This window comes from Hesperophylax consimilis, chromosome 21 (genome assembly GCF_061612785.1).
Source record: "Hesperophylax consimilis isolate HC1 chromosome 21, BYU_Hcon_1.0, whole genome shotgun sequence".
Classification (NCBI taxonomy): Eukaryota; Metazoa; Arthropoda; class Insecta; order Trichoptera; family Limnephilidae; genus Hesperophylax; species Hesperophylax consimilis.
This window is the reverse complement of record NC_142856.1, coordinates 20,661,705-20,676,658: the sequence shown is the minus strand read 5'-3', so window position 1 is coordinate 20,676,658 and position 14,954 is coordinate 20,661,705. Positions and strand designations below refer to the sequence as shown.

The 14,954-nt window shown below is 34.1% G+C and overlaps 2 non-coding genes across 2 annotated transcripts; one reads left to right on the top strand and one right to left on the bottom strand.

The window, feature by feature from the left end:
• Window positions 1–238: 238 nt before the first annotated feature.
• On the bottom strand, window positions 239–311 carry TRNAA-AGC (transfer RNA alanine (anticodon AGC)). The gene has a single exon. It is a non-coding gene; the product is annotated as a tRNA-Ala (tRNA).
• A 12,648-nt stretch (window positions 312–12,959) lies between these two features.
• TRNAA-AGC (transfer RNA alanine (anticodon AGC)) lies at window positions 12,960–13,032 on the top strand. The gene has a single exon. It is a non-coding gene; the product is annotated as a tRNA-Ala (tRNA).
• Window positions 13,033–14,954: the final 1,922 nt, after the last annotated feature.

Below are 14,954 nucleotides of genomic sequence, written 5' to 3'. Positions count from 1 at the left end.
AAAACGATTCCGTGACGCTTGATCCCCCGATAAACGATCCTCTGTAAATTTGACCCCCCGGATAGTTGACCCCCACAACAGTTGATCCCTCTGTCGGTTGATCGATCGGACAAAGGATCCCTCATATGATTATTTCTATTTCAGATTTTGGGAAGAGAGTAGAAGTCAGAACATAGTGGTTTGATTGAAGGAAATAATATGAAAATTTACGGGATTTATTTTAGCAAAAAAAGAGGTTTGGAGGCGCCGGGTATCGATCCCGGTACCTCTCACATGCTAAGCGAGCGCTCTACCATCTGAGCTACGCCCCCGGTTGATGATATTTGCACAAGATATAATACCTACTCCTCAATCAAAAAGGAATTTGACATTGACACTAATGTTTGTTACACAAAAAATAACGCAATCAAAAATGGAATTTCACATTGACTCTAATGTTTGTTCGCTTTCACCAAAACTACCTGCGTCTGTGGTGCCAAAATAAGATGAATATTGAACTAACTATGAAGGATGTACTGCGGTTATTACGTAGATGAGTATTTACCCACATATACGATATAAATTATAAACTTATTTCGCAAAAATTACTCGAAATATTGCGAGGTAACATCGAATGATATAGCTCATGGTGGAATAGACGTAGAGAACTGTAAAGATACAATTTACCTAAAAATTCTAGACAAAAATCTGTGAAAATTTCTTGATTCAAGAGTTCACTGTTCGAGAAGTTTTCTACTTCAAATTCCACGGATATTTTAGATAAACTATACTATAATTTTTTGTTTTTTTTCTGTTTTCTTAGTTATGTTCAATCTTTCTTTTCATGTAATGCACACATTATTGTCACGTGACTTTACTTTAAGTATGTTTACCAGAATTTTTTAAATTTTTCATTAATAAAATTTAACCTAAGATTACCGATGGGTTTCAAAGAGTGAAAAAATCAACCAATAAAAAAACAGTTTTTTAAAAACCATAATACATACATCTATTTTTAATTTTCAACCTAGTTGACACTAAACTCTTACTTATGTACTTTTAGGCCAGGTATCTGAGAGTATTGTTATCAATGCGTGTACGGATTGTTGTAAACGGAGGTGGCGCCCTCTATTATTATAAAAAAATGTTGTTTTAAAAATAATAATAGATACATCTATTTTTAATTTTCGACCTATTTGTCACTAGCTACACTTTGACTTATGTATTAAGTAGTTTTAGTCCAGGTATCTGATAGTAATACTATCTTTATGCGTGTATAGTAAAGGATTGTTGTAAACGGAGGTGGCGTCCTCTATTTTTAACAAAAAGAATTGTTAAAGTTTCTGAAGTTGAGCAGAATGCAGTTTACATTCGTTTGGCGAATTTTTAAATAATGAAGTTATATGACATACTTATATTATATTACGTAGTCTTGCATACACGGTTTTTATTTGGTGAGATAAATGTACCTATGTGATATGTAATTTTTTTGTATTGTACATACAAATGGGGAAAAAACTATACTTTCACTTTAGTAAATTGGGAGAAGCTCATCAAAAAGCCGCCTGCAGGGCCTAGCAGCAAAAAGGGCAGCGGGTTTAGCGGGAATTTATTGAATTACTTTATATATATTTACTTTAGAGAATAGCTTCTTTTCGTATTCTTCAACACTATCAGCTACCTATCCAATAATCGTGCAGCTTGGTACCAAGCTGGAGAAATAACAAGAAATACCAAGAATGGTATTAATTTGTTTATAATTTTCAATTTATCTTCACTGATTTCTCCCTGGTCTGTTTATGAGAGAAGAGAGATTTCACAGCATCTTTCGCTCTGTGGGGACATCTTCCCAGAACTGCGGTAAATATGCAAAACTAATTAAAGATGTAGAATATTCATCTTGTACATGTCAAAGTCACCCTTTAATGCTCAAATCAGAAGTATATAAGTGACAGTGGTGGGTCCCTGAGTCGTCAGATATATATTTTTTGAGTTTCGTTTGATTGGGTTAAGATTAGGCATCAAAACCAGATGTAAAAAGAGGCAAAAATACCAATCTGTGAGGATAACCTAAGTTCGATTTATAGATAGGTTACGTTGTCAATAGAATTCTATTTTGTTTTATTTATTGTGTGCACAACAGGCGTACAACAATATGTAACAGAAAAAATCAAGAGAAAATAAAGTTTGGGTAAAGTGAAGTTAAGTGAGAAGAATAGGTTCTCGAAATTTAGTTAAGTTTTGGGGGATATTGGTACATCCTTATGTCCGGAATTGCATGTTATATTGTATGCATTATAGTCGACACATTTGCATAAGAGGTTGGGAGAAGGTTAGGTTGGTTCTTTGGAAAGGAATATGGAAAGTTTCGGAGTTTTTTAGCAGAGGGTGATAGATATTGCTTCTAATTGTGGCCAAGTGGGAAGATGATACATGATAATTTATAATTTTTTAGAGGAATTTGATATCATTTCTGTCACCTCGTTCATTTAATGTTTCTAATTTGAAATATTCTAGGCGTTTCTTAGTCGCTAAGCTGTGGACTATACGGTTTTAATGTTCGCGCTTAAAATTAAAATTTAATTGAAATGGCTGTATCCAAATTCAGACCTGAATAGACACATACTTCCCGACTTTTCTTTTACTTATTATTTTTCCACTAAGAGTAGGGATGCCATATTTCAGTGGATCAATGTCATGGGTAGTAGGCAGTATGAACTGTAGCCTAAAACATCTTAATTCGCTACCCAGTAAACTCACTGTAAGTCAGTGACAAAAAAAATAAGTAAAGAAGATGAGTAGGCCTGAAATATTAGTAAATGTCATGATTTGACATGATTTTAACAACAAAACTCTTAATCGTGATTAATTTTCGAGGTATCACGCCATTTTGTGCTTCATCCTTCTTTATCCAACGTTTCGGACAGCGTTACAGTGTCCATCATCTGACCAGATGTGAAGAGTGTGTTTTTTTTATGAAGTAACGATTCCACGCTCCAATTCTCTTAGGGTGGGTATTTCAGTATAAGTAGAATGAGTATGATTTTCTGCGTTTAGTTTTGGTGTCGACCGGATTCTAAAAACTATTACGTTTGGCCCCATCGTCTTTATTATAATTTTTGTGAATTTCAATTGCCTCCGTAATAATGCGTGCTCAATGAGTTTTAGGTCTTCCCAGGACTTCAAGAAATAATCAAAAATAATTGTCGGTTTCAAATAAGTACTCAGGCCTACCTACACTTCTCACGTTGGAGCAGCTGAGATTATAAATTACGATATTAATAGCTTTTTAGTATTGTCAGTTTGTTTCGTCTGTTATACGGTTCCACCACCGTCAGCAGTGTCGGTAGGTTGACACGGTGCCGGTGGCGCGTCGGCCGCAGGACGCCTGCGAATTCCAAGATAAGGGGTAAATCTCATATAAGTCTCGGCCTTACCAAAGCGTGAAGCGGCACTAACTCGCCCTAACACCCGGCCCACCCCCACCACCTTCTGGCAACCTCCTCACTTGTTCTGCACCCCGGGAACGTGGGCTGGATGAATATTGTAAATACAAGTACCTAGCATTTGCCTACCAATATGATATAATGATTTCTTACATGCACCTCGCACAATGCAAAGACATATTTAAATAAAAAAGTATATGCGTGTATTATAACATTTTCACTGTTGTTGTCCACGGAGATAACTTACTGGAATAAAATTATGTTAATTTATTAAGAATCTGGTCAAATTATTCGTTTCGTATTTTAAACTGGATTGCAGGCATTTAACGAAAGAATTGACAGAGTTCCAACCAAAGTATCAATTGAAAGCAAATGTTTTATGAGGACTGCGAAACACGTTTTCATACAAATACTGATATTGATAGTGACATACTGATATCGTCGCATTTCTTTATGATGTTTATTAGGAAAATAACACGTGTTCTCGATGTATTCTGAATGACTAAGATTTTATCAGGATGTTTTAAGAGGATAGTTTTTTTCCGTGTGGCCTTTGTGACCTTTCCGTGGAAATGTTATAGGAGTTAATTTAATATAGAAGTTGGTTTAATACAATACTTTTTTGCTATTTGTTTTTGGGGTATTATGCCGTGTTGCGCTAACTCCTTCTTTAGCCAACGTTTCGGACAGCATTGCAGTGCTGCATTAATAAGAATAAGACATCTGCCCTGATGATGGACACTGCAATGCTGTCCGAAACGTTGGCTAAAGAAGGAGTTAGCGCAACACGGCATAATACCCCAAAAACAAATAACAAAAATACTTTTGGCCGTGAAAATCTTAAATCATATTTAATACAATACTGCCGACATGGGTGAAACCACAGTACCCTTGAGAATCTTAAGGATAAAGCTGTGTTTTTATTTATGACAGCAAAACAACACTTTAAACATGCGAACCACCCAGCACAACTTCTACTAGTGAGGTGTTTCACAAAACACTACTATTAACCTGTGCAGTTACTGATGATTAACATTGTTTTGTATTAGTGGTAATAATTTTGTCAACTTTATGTAAGATAGTAAAAATATATATTTTTTTAATAAATAAATAAAATTTAACAGCAGTTTTATGTTACCCAATTTTGAAAAAATTAACAAGAATTACTGGTATTGATTTCAAATGATTTATTGAATTAACAAATAAGGGTTTTTATATAAAAATACGTAATTTTTGTCGTCTTGTGTTTGTCTTGTTTTTCTCTTTCCTTTCTATCCCCTGTATCTGTAATCGAGCATAATCTATTTTTACGAAATTATTATTGGATAAGTCCCTTTTTGTAAATTCCTAACTTGGCTTTATGCTAATCTTCGTAACCTTGTTTATTTCCTTTTTTTTCCTGTTTGTTTTACTTAACTTTCCCTTTTCTATTTTTGTTGGAAAGTAAGAACTTCACAGATGCACTCATAGAGAGCAGCGCATAGAGCTTGCGTGGAAGTCCGTAAGATGGCAGCCAGTGGCCAGTAGTCGCCAGGGCCAGTGAGAATGCTTCCAGACAAACTTACTGTTTCAGATCTCAATTAGCCAGCTTCTAGTTAGGACGACTATCGAGTCACCATTGTAATACGCGAAGTTTTAAAATTATAAAAGTTATAAAATGTAAGTCTACTCATACTTACGTAAAAAGTCAAATAAATATGTACATAAAATGAACTGCCTGGGGCAACTGAGGAAACTTGGGTCAGTAATAATATTCAATACGGTGAACCAACAGTTTGATTGGCACTTACCTACTTTCAACCAAAACCTTAAAATAAATGCATACATTTTAGCTATTGTAATATATTATATCATGTATCTATACTATCATATATTTCAATCAATACTAATCTAACCTAGTCTACCTATAAGTTTTGCATGTACTTGTATCGTTAACTTTTTATATCCATCTAGAGTTTCTGTTAATTGTATATTTTCTGATGTCACTGTTTATAATTTACTGTATATGGTATATTTTATACCGTTGATATTAAAATAAATAAATCCCCGATTTATCACAAAGGAACATTTATTTATAATCTCCTTCCACGACGAGTTGGAGAACTGTTTGTGGGAACACAACAGTTTTGTGTGTGAAGCTTATAACTTTGATATCAAAATACCAATGTAAAATTGCACCTATTATGTATTGTAAGTTCCTCCCGTCCTACAAATAGTTTTGTAACTCATCGGGATTGCTCTACCAAGAAATGAAAGCAATAAAAAATACAATAAAAGAAAAATCTATGTCCATGAATGATATTGCGTCCTCACAATGCGCAGTCAGTTAAAGTGTTTACTCGAGATTGTTAGATTTAATATCTTGTTATTAGTTTAATAATTGACATTGGACTGATTGACTTAGAGATCTGTCTTATCAATTTTTAGATCTTATACATACCTTTAAACGAGTAGATAAAGACTAGAAGTGCCTTCCATACAAATTTGAATGGAAACAAATGTCAACAAATTTGTTATATTAACCACCCACAGTTCCCATTACTTTCATTTGTTATATTACCCACACTCAGTTACCTTTACTTTCATTTGTTATATTACCCACACTCAGTTACCTTTACTTTCATTTGTTATATTACCCACACAGTTCCCCTTACTTTCATTTGTTATATTACCCACACAGTTCCCTTTAATTTCATTTGTTATATTTCCCACCCATAGTTCCCTTTACTTTCATTTGTTATATTACCCACACAGTTCCCCTTACTTTAATTTGTTATATTACCCACACAGTTCCCTTTACTTTCATTTGTTATATTACCCACACAGTTCCCTTTAATTTTATTTGTTATATTACCCACCCACAGTTCCCTTTACTTTCATTTGTTATATTACCCACACAGTTTCCCTTACTTTCATTTGTTATATTACCCACACAGTTCCCTTTACTTTCATTTGTTATATTACCCACACATAGTTACCTTTTGTTTCATATTATATGTTATTTTTTTTTTCTAAAAATGTGCAAAATGTATGTTGTAAAATTATTGCTAAAAAATAAAGAAGTAAATTTAAAAAAAAAAATTATACCTAATAAATACTACTTACAAAGTTATTATTTTATTTTAAATTATATTGTCACATCACAAAGTATCTTCTTCGAATGAATTTTTATTTTTTTATTTATACGATACACATAGATAGGTATCTACCTAAATATTAATCTTGCAATAGTTAGTTATCGCAGAGGTCGGATATGAAGGAAAATTAACCAACGTTAAAAGATAATTTTTTTTGGCTGTTGAAATTATTTTGCTTCTTCGGTAATTAAGCGAAATAAGTATGAATTAATCTTCCTCACTCGTTATAAGACTCAGACTAAACCCAAAGGTCTGCCGAAAGCTAAAACGCCAGTAAGCACCACCGCCCAGTGCCCAGTGACCAGTGGTCCATGGCCAGATTCCCGGGAAGTTTTCCCGCCGCTCAAGTGGTCCACGAAATTCAGGTTAGCAAGCTTCACGGGGCTTCACCGCATGCTCCGCGGAGCACCTCGTCGGCTCTATTTTCTCGGTTTTCGACCCTCTGCTCTCATGCAGAAGTGTTTCCAGACTAGGTCCAGCCTTATATAAGCCAGAGCAGATTCTGGAAGGTTAGTAGCATACAGATTATTGGGGGTAAAGGTTCAAATTACAGTGAGATTAGTTTTTATTGATTAGTGAAAAATGGTTGAAAAATATCACGTAACAAGAGTAAACAGATTGTTGGAAGTAAAGGATCAAGTTACAATGAGACAAGTTTTTTATTGATTAGTGAAAAGTGACCGATTAAGTTTGTTATATTTAATGTAACGCCGAGATTCATAGCTTACAGATTATTGAGAGTAAAGGTTCAACATACAACGAAATTTAGTGATTGGAAAACAGTGATCTGTGTTCAGTTGTGATTTATTTAAACTTTAAATTTGATGACGTGTACCTAAGTATTGAGATTTGAAGAAATGTAGAATTGTGTATTAAGTATATGTATTTTTTATGTTTACATCACGAATCGTAAGTTTGTGGGTAAGTAAATGTAGGTACGTGCTGAATCAGTGATGAGACTTTTAGAAGTGTCAATTAAGTGTATGTATTGATCGCAAAAGTGGGTAGGCTCACGTAGTATTTTCTATTACGTGCGTACCTATTGCATGATTGGAAGGTTGTGTTTGAGTTAATGATTTTATAGATTAATATAAATAACAAAAATATAAAACATTCGTGTTTTATCTTATTTTTTGTGACTTCAATTTTATCTAGGTTGTGTTAAGATTGAGTTAGGTTAAATTATCCATTCGTTTGTAGCATTTTGACATTTGCGAAGGCCTATAGGAAAACAGAGGTTGTTGTTAAAGAATCTAATTTCAAGGGAACTGTGTTCGATCTTTACTGACGCATTTTTAAGTTAAGCAGAAAGGTTTTTACGTCGACAGGATTTACTTATTTTTAATGCTAGGTTAATGTTAAGTGGGATGGGTATATTATGCAAAAAGTACCTACTTATTTGATATTGACGGTAGTTTAATTTTAAAATTTTGAGGTTAAAATCATATTAATTATATTGTGTTGTACTCAACTAATGGTTTCAAACTTATCCGCGGACTAAAATTCACTGGAAAATGACTACCCCAGTACATAATATAACATTAAAAAAATTTAATTGAAGAAAAAATCGAGCGATGGGTGTTCGGCTTTCAATTTGGCCATTCGATTTAATTAATATCATTCCTCAAAATATAAATGCGTCAACATATATGAACTGCTTTACTGCGGTTTAAAACCAATGGCTCCACCTAGATATAATAGTTCATTCCATATTTTTATGTTCTGTGGTCTTCAAAACGAAGCAATACTATTTTTCTTAAAATCATTCTCATAACCGTGTAATAACAGATGACTAATGAATTAAATAGTATTCACGTCATTTAAAACAAAGCATTATTAAAAAGAAGGGAACATTTTATGAGTAAATGGCTCGTTCAAGTTATTTTCTAAGTAACCGATTTTTAGAAGAAAAAAAATAATAAATCACAGTAATAAATACTTTACAGAAGTGCGCAAGGTGAATTTAATTACGTTTCATAATCAACGTTTACCAAAAATCTCTGTTTGTACTAGGTATTTTATGAGTTAGGTACCTCCTTACGGATTAAATTTTCAGTCAACTTAAAGCAAAAATCACAAAGAGTTCGGAATAAATTCCTACGTAAGATGTACATAATACTAGTACATATCCTGGAACATCTTTACACCGTAATATATTACATTTAAGGGTGGGTTAATCTCCCTCTCCCTTCCACCCCCGTGTCTTCCAAAACAAGGGGGTGAAAGAGAGCGCTGTCGGAGAAGGGAAATGAGCAAAAAACAGAATGCAGAAAACGGAGAAGAGATTATAAGACTCTTCCTTTACCCCCACCCCTAGCGGTCCAGGAGCGAACTACGCCATATTTATTATTTACCAAATCAACTTACTGACTTTATTAAATACTTAAATACAATTTGAATTTAGATTTTGTTTTCGAAGCGAAATTGTTGAAAGCGGATTCCCACATCTCGAAATGCGATCGAGCTGAACTTCGACAGATAGACTTGTTGTCGGTGACCACCAGTGGTGGCTCGGAACTTTTGGGCGTACTAGAGTGCTAATATTATTATAAAAAATGGAATTTCTGATGTTGTAGCTGAAAACGATTTTTTTTTTCGAAAAATTGATTTTTTGTACGAAGATTTTCAGGAAATTTCAGTTACAGTTTTTTACTGACAATCGTCATAAAAAATCGTTTTCAGCTACAACAATATAAATAATGCCATTTTTTGTAATATTAGCACTCTGGTAACACAAAAGTCACGAGCCGCCTCTGGTGACAACGCATTTTACCTGATGGCAATCATGCATACAGATGCATATAAACGCATTTATCTGAAATTCAATGATATTGCAGTAGTTAATATACGAAATAAATGTCGGAATTGAAAACCAATCAGTGAATTCAAGTTGTATAATAGTAAAAACTTAAAGGTTAGTTTGGACAGAGAATTTAAACAAATTATTGGTTTATTTTCGATGAAATAAAAATTCATTCAATTTAAAACAATACTTTTGCCGCCTCCTATGTACATAACACGTAAGGCAAGCGATAGAGTGCTCGCCCATAGTATCTTTTAATTGTATCATTTTCAAAATTGGAACTGATTTGTCAAGAACTAAGAATATACCGAGATATTTTTACGGGTCCACGCTAATCCTTTATAAAATGAAGTTGGTAGGTAAGTACTCAAAAGTCCCAACCGTTTGTAGCCAGTAAGACTATGGTATCCCCAATTGAAGCATGTTTTGATGCTGAAGGTAGTGAGAAGGGGAAAGAGAGAGGAACGAGAAAATGAGGAAGTACCTGGCTATTCAGATTTGGCCGATTTTGATTCCGAATGCTAGTCTTTTACCAGAGCGCTACCAAAAGAATCTACCATCATGGAACCCCCGACCTCCAAATTCGTAGCAAAGGATCGTAAACACCTAACTTTAATTTATTTATCAAAAATAGTAACCAGCCTTTAAACTCTATGAAGAAGGCAACTTTGCATGAATAAAGTTTGAGAATCATTGAGCTTAGAGGGTGGTTTATGATATTGGTTATAAGTTTGAATAATACGTCGCGGAAATTGTAATTGAGTAATAAATTAAGAGAGAGGAAGGTCTTAAATAAAATCATTATTTTTATCTAATAAACCATGTTAACAATTTACCAAGCGATTGTCTTAAAAGACAAGTTCAACTCTGCCAGAAGGTAGAGCTGATTCCTCCCAGCGGAAGGGGTGAGACGGAAGGCGGGATGCGAGAAGGCTGAAACCGGGAAGGAAGGAGGAAGGGATGGATCGGAAGGATGGGGTTGGAAATGGGTTCAGCGGCGACGGAAAGTCTGTTTATATTGAATAATAATTTCGCAAATTGATTTCCCGTCAGGATGAAATATAAGCGGTTTAAAAAATCGTGCGATACCACCCACCACCCCGTACCATATACCACGTACCCTCAACTCTGTGGGACGGTGGAGCTGAAGGAAAAGTTTTTTTCTTTTTCTATGCTCAGAATTTTCAAGAATTTAATATGGTTTTATGATTCACCAGCCCGGCCTGTTTCAATTTCAATTTGCATAGAAATGCTGATGTACCTAAGTTTCAAATCAATAACTATTTTTTTGAACTATAAAGTGGGTACCTACATACATATGTTGAAGTTGAATTGTTTTATTTTATTTGAAGGAATTAAAACTAAACTATTTTTTAGTAGTTTCATTAAAGGATGCTTTTGTTTAATTTTTTTAAATTACCGTTATTTTTTTAAAAATATTGTATGACAGATTTATTGATACATGAACAGTATAACTTCACGGGTTGAGTTTTAATGGGGCATAAATGACATTCTTTCCCAACCACCCGCTTCAGGCCAGGCCCTTTGTAGGCGCATTTGGAGCAGTCTGCTCCGCGTTACGAATAGCCAAGGCGACATGGCGTTGACAATACCTAACATCTACCGGTCCTAATACATCGCCCTAGATATTATTTTGTTTAGAACGGTGATACACAAAAATAAAATCATCCGAATATTATTGATTACAGTGATCACCTACCAAGGCGTCTACTGGTTGTGACAAGGGACGCCCGCTCTACATAATTAAAACTATCTGAGTATCCTTTTTAAGCCTCACTCATTACTCTTTTATCGGCCTGGTAATCTTATTGAATCTTTCCATTTCTTAAAATATGTGGGTATTTTTTAACTTATTAGTAGTTGATCGCGCATTCTTTTTATTTTCTTTATCTTTTTTAAATTTTTTATAAACACCATTAGATTTTTTTAAGTTTTCTTAAAAAAATCTAATGGTGTTTTCATAGTATAGACATTAATTCTAAAGTTTTTCTAACATTCATTATAATTTTCGATCTAAAAATAAGAACGTTTTTGATTTCCTCGTGCAATATCCCGCCACCTGGCGGCAGTGCGGGGAGCCTCGGCCAGGCAAACCGTTTTATTGCGCCGGACCACATCTCAGATAATATGCACGTCTACCCCTATACAATACATACCTACCCCCACCCTTTACATCCAGCACCGACCCGTACAGGCTGGACAGGGAAGCCATTCTTTAGGTATACCGTGATGTCTACCAAATTACAAATCTCCTTGGGTATTCTACAGTGTTTTTCAGAGATCGTTTCCTAGAAAAGAAGAGTTAGTTAAGGATACCACACGGAGAAAACTTACTTACGTAAAATATAATACTTTTAACTTATTAAAAATCTGGTCAAATTATTCTTTCTCGTGTTAAATATGGGTCTGCAGGCCTATACTTGAAAGAGTTCCTAAAAAAGTATCAGTCAAAAGTGAATGTTTTATGAGGACGGCGGAACACGTGTTCATACTAATACTAATATTGATATTGTCATTTTCCGTCATGATTTGTATTTTAACTAACTAAATAACTAACTAGCCATCACGCCGTTTCCCCGCAGGGGTAGGCAGAGAGGATGGACCGCCAAACAACTCGGTCTTGGCACACACTCCTTGCCTCGTTCACATTCATACATCGTCTCATACATACCTTTTTATTATTCTGACTCTTGATATGGCCCAACTCGATTTCTTCGGACAATTTTTTGTTGTGTTGAACTGCGTTCTGTCCTTCATTAATGGGGTTACCTGGATTTACCCTTCTTTCAATATCTCTGTCAGCCTTCCCATCTCACCTAAACATACATACTTCCTAAATACACAAACTCATCCACCTACTCCAAGTATTCTTCATTCACAACTATATAGCACACTGTTTTCGTACTCTCTCTTTCAAACACCATTACTTTAGACTTACTTACATTCATTATTAACTCATTCTTCATGCGTTCATCCTAGACACGAGAGACTGGAGATCATCCATACTATTAGCATCATCATCATCTGTATTTGTATTTTAATGAAACTTAATCAGGAAACCTACTAATTCCTTGGGGTGACCTATAGCAGGAGTGTTGGTTATCCAATAAACGGTCACTGGGGCGGCGGTACTCAAACCAGCCGCCCAAATTGAGATGACGTCATTAAGAGATCTGATGTAAATAAGATTGTTTTTTTGGCGTTAATTATCAATCCTACATCATGAGACAACTTTTGAAGAGCCACCATAAGAGATTAAAGCCACCAATAAATCTTTACAGGATAAAATGTTGATGATGTTGTAATGTTGGCATAAACATAATTCTTACTTGAGAGAAAATCAATTTCATGGAAGTAACATATACAAATTTGCAAAGTATAATTATTGTAAAGTGAAGAGTGATTTCTGCCTAACGTTGAACGTTTCATTTAGAATACAGTAGTGGGGTACCAACATATTGGAAAGTCGTTCACGTTGTAATTACCACTAGTTATTGGCATTTACGTCACGTAATCTGTTCCAAGGATGGATTTTGTGGCAGTTAGTTGGTTTTGTATTAAATCTATGTAACTGGGGGCGTAGCTCAGATGGTAGAGCGCTCGCTTAGCATGTGAGAGGTACCGGGATCGATACCCGGCGCCTCCAAACCTCTTTTTTTATGTTAAAAACATAAAAGTTGCCAATAATATATTAGTTTTATTTTATTTTTTCGTAGGAAGCAATCACTTTGTGGTTAGAAATTATATATTAAATCAAATAAAACACTTTGTTTATTAACCACGACTTTATTATTATTACATCTACCGGTTTCGCTACGGTCGAGCTTCATCAGGATGTGAAATATAACTAAAAACTAAGACAGAGGTGATGCATATTTATAGGAAAACAGAGGGAGACAGAATATAATACATTATAAAAGTGGGAGGAGTCAAATATTACATAGGCATAGTGAATTGAAGATATATAATAACAATTAACAATTTTACATGAATTATACATATAATAATACATTTTAAAGACATAAGAAAAAGCATAAACTTATTATTTAAGAGTGGAAAGGATTCTGGGAAACAAGTTAAATATAGGACTATAGAATGTGTTTTTTTGATTAGATAAATTAACTTGTGTATTTAATAAATGGTCTGATAAGTTACTGTTTATAGATTTCCTGATTTCTAATGATTCTAAATTGTCTAACCTAATGCCTATACTATTTTTATGTAAGAGGCTAGTACCTGTTATTTTATCAAATAGTTTTATTTTATGTTAATTTCACATAAGCCATGTTCCAAATTTATGAATGGCTTATAGGGTCTCTTGAAGATATCAGTGTCATATAAGGTAGGAAACAGAAAAAATCATAATGCTAGTTTTATGAGTAACTTTCATTAAAATACCAGTAGAATAAGCATATATAATGCCTCTATTCTAAAAATGCAAATTCGATAATTGCCTGAGATTTTTTTTCTTATTTTTCCCAGAATCAAAGAAATATTGTCCGTATAGGGGCTCCAGACTAGAGGTGGCTGCCAAACATAACAGCAATCCTGCTCAAGTTTTTGTGTAACCACCTTGTACTGAATTCCACTTTGCTCGCAAGCTGGAGTATTTTCTTCGCTGGGTAAGTTGGTAGATAGTGATTTTACAATTCTTTATTTTACTTTAAAAATACAACGTCTGATCGTTTTACGTTGTGCTCAAAATTTAAATTAAATCCACATTTTAATTTACATAACTATACTGCAAAGGTCGAAGAGATTGAAGCACTAAGTGGTAGGATATATTATATTGAAAATAAAATAATGTAACTACTTCGTATTATTATCTTTCTTTTAAAACCAACTCCGTAGCACTTGAAATAAAGTACGTAAGCAAAGTCTTTTAGAGGATTTGGAAATTAATAAAAATTCCAATAATGAAAAAGCCAATACAGATAACAAAATTTTAAAAATTACTTGTTATTCCTAGATATATTTTTAAACCGAGTTAAATTTGTGATGGTTTGAATAATCACGAAAATAAATAAACGATAAATAATAAACGAACGTGCTCAAAAAAAAATTTTTGTTTAGACAACGACGGAAGATTTATTGACAGACAGGCCTGGAGTAAACACATTCACACGGGACAGGGCGCAGGTACAGTCAGTGAGGTTTTGAACTTGAGTACGTTGACAGCTCCGTGAAATCGATACAAATGAGAAGTGTTGTTTGAAATTGCAGTGAATTAGTGAATTCAGATGGCGTTAGAAAGCTTTGTTGGTTTTTGAATTAAAGTGAAATATTATTGGAACGGTTTTTGTGTGAAGTGAAAGTGGTTGGACTCAGTGAGAAAACAATTAATAATAATGACAATAATAATAATTGGATAATTTGTAGAGCGCCGTTTTGTAAAAACCCACCTCAGGGGCGCCAGGTGTTGTGCAATCGCGATTGTGTTATAAAGTTGTGTTGATTTAAACGTGATTTCGTATACAGTTCGAACTAGATTGCTTGTCTTAAAAACATGAAAATAATAAAAATAATGATTGTTTTTTTAAAACAGAGTGAACGTACTTAAAGGCGGGA